The 6,000-nt window shown below is 36.7% G+C and overlaps 2 long non-coding RNA genes across 4 annotated transcripts in view; one reads left to right on the forward strand and one right to left on the reverse strand.

Moving 5' to 3' along the window:
• Positions 1–6,000, reverse strand: part of LOC115290510 — a 48,344-nt gene that overhangs the window by 22,231 nt on the left and 20,113 nt on the right. Inside the window, exon 5 of one of the 3 annotated variants that reach the window (XR_003908157.1) lies at positions 5,321–5,372. The exons of the other annotated variants lie outside the window; for them this stretch is intronic. This is a non-coding gene — a long non-coding RNA (uncharacterized LOC115290510). Of the gene's footprint in view, positions 1–5,320; positions 5,373–6,000 lie in introns of those variants that run through there. 3 annotated transcript variants of the gene reach the window in all.
• Positions 1,153–4,762, forward strand: LOC115290509. The gene is made up of 2 exons (XR_003908153.1): positions 1,153–1,247; positions 4,639–4,762. It is a non-coding gene; the product is annotated as an uncharacterized LOC115290509 (long non-coding RNA).

Consider the following 6,000-nt stretch of genomic DNA (forward strand, 5'->3'; position numbering starts at 1 on the left):
ATAGTGGGCTGAATGGTGACCCTCCTTGAAAATAAATGTCATGTCCTAGTTTCTGGACTTGTAAATATCACCTTACATGTCAAAATACTATTATTTTATGTGGCAAAAAAAAAATGTGGTTAAGGATCTTGAAAGGAGGAAGTTATCCTGGATTACCAAGGTGGGCCCTAAATGCCATCACAAGTGAAAGGAGGCAGAGGGAGATATCTTACCTAGATGCATAGAAGAGAAAGTGATATAAACAGGATTGAAGAGAAATGTGGTCATGCGTCAAGAAAAGACAGATGTGGCCATGAGCCAAGGAAAGCTATAAGAGGAAGGAATGGATGATCCACTAGAGCCTCCAGAAGCAGTATGGCCCTATTGACACCTTGGTGTCTTTCATATTAGTTTGAGAAATAATTTGTGAAGTGAGCCCCAGCCTCTTTGAAGAGATCTTTTGTCTCCTTTCAGTAGGCCAGAAATTACAGTAGGAGCTGGCTGCTAGTGAACAGTGATCCTTACGTGAAATGGGGATAACTGAGGTCAGCATGGCAGGGGACCAGGGGCAGAACTCAATCACCAGAGACCACATTATGGGCTGGTTACCACAATGGACAGTGGAGTCAAAGCAGTAACCAGAATAATTGAGAGATAAGGAGTCTATGAAATTCTTGCTTAACAAAAGGTAATGGAAAAGTTCTACACTGAGGAACATGAATCACTGAAACAGAGAGCCATGTTCCCTCAAACAACTCCAAATGTGAACCAGTTAACAGACCCAGAACTCTTCAAATGAAGAGAAGGCCAGCTTCCCTTGAGAAAGAATCCAGCTACCCTGCCCAAAATGTATACTGTTGATCTTTCTCCCAGCCTTCTTGGAAGGGGGCATTTGGCCTTCTGGTAGGTTTACCACAAACTGGGGAAAAGAAAATATCCAGATTTGTTTGAGAATTACTGGCCGTGGGTTCTGAAGTGATAATAATTCTAGGAGATTCATGTCATTGTGGTTGATTATTCAGAGTGAAAGTTTATGGAGGTCAAGTGATGAATGGAGTTTTAGCTCAGTTTCATCTTACACCAGGTCCATTGGATTCTCAAGCCCATCCTATGGTTGTTTCTTAAGTTCCAGAATGTATAATTGGAATGAACTTACTTAGGAAACTTCCAGAATCTACACATTGGCTCCTTTACCTGCAGAATGAGGACTTCTGTGGTAGGAAGGGCCATGTGGGAACCACTAGAACTGCCTCTATTTGGGATAAATGGTAAACCAAATCTATATCACATTTATGGACGTATTTCAGAAATTAATGCCACCATTAAGGATTTGAAAGGCAGAAGCACTGATACCCACCACATCCCTAATCCAATTACTTTATTTGTCCTGTGCAGAAAACAGATGGATCCCATAGAATGACATTGGAGTTTTATAAAATTAACCAAATGGTGACTCCAATTGCAGCTGCTATTCCAGATGTGATTTCACTGCTTCAGCAAATTAACACATCCCCTGGCACCTGATATGCAGCCATTGATTTGGTGAATGTGTTTTCCTTGATGTATGGTAGTGAAGATCACAAGAAGTTGATCTAAGATAGCAAGGCCAGCGATATACAGCCACTGTCTTCCTTAAGGGTGTCTCCAGGCCTGTATAATAATTTAGTCTGTAGGGAGTTTGATTGTTTTTCCCTTTCCCAAAATACACCAGTCTATTGTATTGATAATATTATGCTGATTAGGCATAATGAGCAAATAGTAGAGACTACTGTAGATTTACTGTTACATCATTTGCATGTTAAAAGGTGAGAAATAAATTCCACAAAAATTCAGGGGACTCTCACCTTCATATACTTTCCAGGAGGCCTGTGGTGTGGGGCATTGCGAGATCTCTTCTAAAGTGAAGGATGGCTGCGCATCTGTTCCCCTTCTCTAAGAACAAAAGAGGCAGTGGCTAGTGGGCCTCTTTGGATTTTGGAGAAAACATATTCCTCCTTGGGTGTTGTACGCTGAGCCAGTTGGCAAGCGCCCTGAAAGTCGGCTCGTTTTGACTGTGGCCCAGCACAGGACAATCTGTGGGACAGGTCCAGGCTGGCCGGCAAGACGCTCTGCCTCCCAGACTGCGAGAGTCCGCAGACCCTGAAAGTCAGATTACTAACACATTTATACAGAAGTGCTCGTTCCCACTAATAATTAAAGTAATGCAAATAAGAAGGCAATAGGATACCACTTATGGACACAGACTTGGCAAAGTAGGGAAGGTCAGATTACAAGTTTTGATACGGATGGGGGGAAAAGAACTATGACTATCTTGCAGTGAAGAGGGAAGCACAGTGGGACACCTAGGTGGCTCAGTCAATTAAGCATCTCACTCCTGATTTTAGCTCAGGTCATTATCCCAGGGTCATAGGACAGAACCTGAGTTGGGCTCTGTACTGAGCATGGAACCCGTTTAAGATTCTCTTTCTTGCTCTCTCTGCCCCCTTCCTCACTTGCGTACTCTCTCTAAAATGAAAAAAAAAATTAAAAATGAGTGAGGCATAGTTAGGCAATCATCCATCTTAGGGAGAATTGTGTAATTATTCAAATTAAGTATATCTAAAACCTATGACTCCGCTATTAGTATTTGTACTAAAAAATATTTGTACTGGTCTGTAAAAATTATATTTGTACATTTATTGCATTACTCTTCCAGTCAGAAGGGGGTTAGAGACAACACAGCCTCGTATCATTAAAGGGCATAGAGAAATAAATGTAAAGAATGCAGTGTTAAAAGCATGAACTTAAGGTACTCTCAGATGTACCAGTAGATCTCATAGAACATATTTTTGTACTGGATTAAAAAAGAATGAGCTTCATAGCAAGACCTCATTTCTGTCAATCAAAAGTACATACAAACACAAAGGAATGTGATATATTTTAGAGATGTGTATATCTAGAGACATATATCAAATACATGTGTAAGGGAGGGAGATGTAACTGGGAAGTCTGGATGGTGAGGAATTAAGAAAAATTAAAATTAAGCAAATTATATTTAATGACTGATCATAGTGTGCAATAATCTGAAGAATTGGTCAACTTAAATATACATATCTGGCACAAGTAGATGAGGGACAGACAGAAAGTAAGAGATTAAAAACTACTGTTACAAATTTTAAAATTGATAGCATATTTATATATTTAGTAATATGTATTAAGATATTTAAAAATGCCTATCATTTACCTACCAATATGTTTAGAGCTATTTATCATAAAAGAATAAGGCTGTGGCCAAAGCTTGTGTTATGTGGCATTCATCAATGTTCTATTCAGAAAAGTGGAAGAATTAAGAACTCTAAAAATACACAAACATGGGATGAGTTAGTTATTGGTTAAATAAAATATAGAAGATTTTAAAGCAAAGCTTACAAAAGTACATTGTAGAGATAATGACACAGGGAAAAACATGGATTTTATTTTTATGTTAAAAATCAGATTACAAATTAGAATATGCAGAATATATATACATATGTAACATCCCAATAGAATGACTGAATGAATACATAGATATAACATTCTGATAGTTATTTTCTCTGTGGTATGAAACTCAGGAAACATACATTCGTGAGTTAATAAAAAGGAAAAGAAAACCGAACTATTCTCTGAAAGAAAAAGGATAACTCTTTGATACATATATTTCCCATCAAAAACTAGTAATGACTCAGATATAATAGGTCTGGTTACCTACATACTTTTATAACAAAGAGTTAATTTTATTTCTTCCAAATTATTGTCATTACTGTGCAACTTAAGACATTTGTCCTTTTAGTAGTTTATTAAATAGTCACTGCATTGTCTCTCACTTAATGTGGATACTAAGGGATAAAGCTATCTCTACCATAAAGAAGCCCATGGTAGAGAAATAACAGATTTGTAAATAGATAAATTATACAATACTACAAGACAAAAAGTGTGGAAACATGGCCCAAGTGTTTTTGAATCCTAGAGACATATTATTATGTCCTATGTGTCCTTGCCTATGAGGCAAAATAGTATGGAAATGGAATAATCTGAGGAAGACTAAGGCTAAATCTGACATAAATCAACTTAGCTGTGGGATTGACTGGCTTCTTTTGGGAATGGTCTTCCAGATCACAGCATCCAAAGGTATAATTTTCCAAGACAGTTATAAAAGTATACAAGTCTTAAATATAGCAAAGGTGTCACCTGTTGGAAAGTTCTAGAAAATGTGTTTTGGTAGAAGTAATACCCAACGAGTTCTTGAAGCTCTTTGGAAAATTTTGTGCTCTCAAGTGAGAGAGCTTGAAAAGGAAAAGGCAGGTATATGGACCCTATACATATTGGCTACAGGGTATAAATTAGAGCTCAAGAAATGAGCTTTAGGGAATGAGCAGACAGAGTGTGCTGAGTACAAAAGTTGGAGGCAGCTGAGCCACTCAGGGACATCAGACACCAGGTCTGTACCAAAGGTTTGTTTCAGGATGAATAAAGTTCCAATTCAGATGCTATCAATACGAATCAAATGGCATCAATAAACATGTCTGAGAAAGGTGGTCACTCAAATGATACCCTACTATCTGCCACGTCTCTAAAAACTCCCAGATGTACTAGAACCAATGAATGACACAATTAAAGAACACTATTTCATTTTTCCAACAGGTTCACAGTAAGAATCACGGAACAAAGAGACTCTTCTAAAGGGAACATGTGTACGAGTGACTTTTTTTCTTAACAAAAGGAAAGCTGTTTTTGCATTTTCTAAGTATAAGATCTTGGCAGTTGATTTGGGCTGTTTTTTTGTGGTTTATTCTTTGACTATTTAAGTGGAGGCAATATTTTCTTTTGTGGAGTATCTTTTTTAGCTAAAAGTCATGTTGATGTAATACTGCAGAAGTAAGGTCTATACATCTATCTCCAAATACAGTTCTAGCCATAATCTTTCAAGTCCCCATAAAATTCAACCTCCTTCACTGAAACTCAATTCATTGAATTTAACCCTAAAGGGTGTTATCAAATTAAAATATATCAACATGCATATAAATGTTATGTTAATTAATTTTAGTATGTGGTCTTCTGTGGGATTTCTAAAATTTTCATTTGATTAGCTTTTTTAAAAATAAAATCTTTCAGAGTTTCAAGATTGTTTTATGACTTATACATAACACATCTTCAAAATATATTGACTCTTGAGATAATTTAAGATCCGTATATTGCATTTATGTCAGTTTACAGATCACACTCAAGTACGTAGATTTCAGAGTTTTCTTTGGCACTTAATTTAAAGTTACAACATTGGTCTTCCAAATCTGACATTTGTATGATTGGTGGATTGCACTGCAATTTTATTGACCTTTATTTTGTTTTTTGTGCTCACTGGCTCGTCAGATGCCATTCTGTCAAAAAAAAAAAACATTAACAATTTCTCTCCTTCTCTGTCAATTAGTGTATCTTTTGCTAGAGCCTTGCTGATCATTCATGAATAGTTCTTACTTAGCTTGGCTGTAGCCTTCAACTCTCTATAACCTTATAGCCTTCAGGGAGCTATTTGTCTTTGCATTTCCTAATCTTGGATCTTTAAGTCAGTAGACCCAAGGGCTATTTCTCAGTCCCAAGGTGGCAACACATAAACTTTATTTCTTTGCCACAGCTGCCTTTTACTCCCCTTTAAAGCAACCATTACTTTCTAAATTCTTTGAGGATCCTTTTCTCAAGAGTGACCTAATTTTTCTTGCTGGATCTAAAGAAAACCTATTTACTAACCCACTACTAAGTTCTGCTAGTATAAATTCTGATCACCATAAAGCAGTGGTAAGGGAATGATTATTATTTTTTTAATGGAATGTTATAAATATCTCTATTACTGAGAATCTCAGCCCTAGTGTCTACTTTCTGATTTCTACTTCACTCAAGAAGATTTTAACTTATGAGAAGTTAGCTTAGAAATATGACTTTTGCTTTCTGTGTTTAAATATGAATATAGTATTTACATTTTTCTTAAAACCTTTATTTACCCTCCCTTGA

This window comes from Suricata suricatta, chromosome 4, assembly GCF_006229205.1.
Source record: "Suricata suricatta isolate VVHF042 chromosome 4, meerkat_22Aug2017_6uvM2_HiC, whole genome shotgun sequence".
Classification (NCBI taxonomy): domain Eukaryota; kingdom Metazoa; phylum Chordata; class Mammalia; order Carnivora; family Herpestidae; genus Suricata; species Suricata suricatta.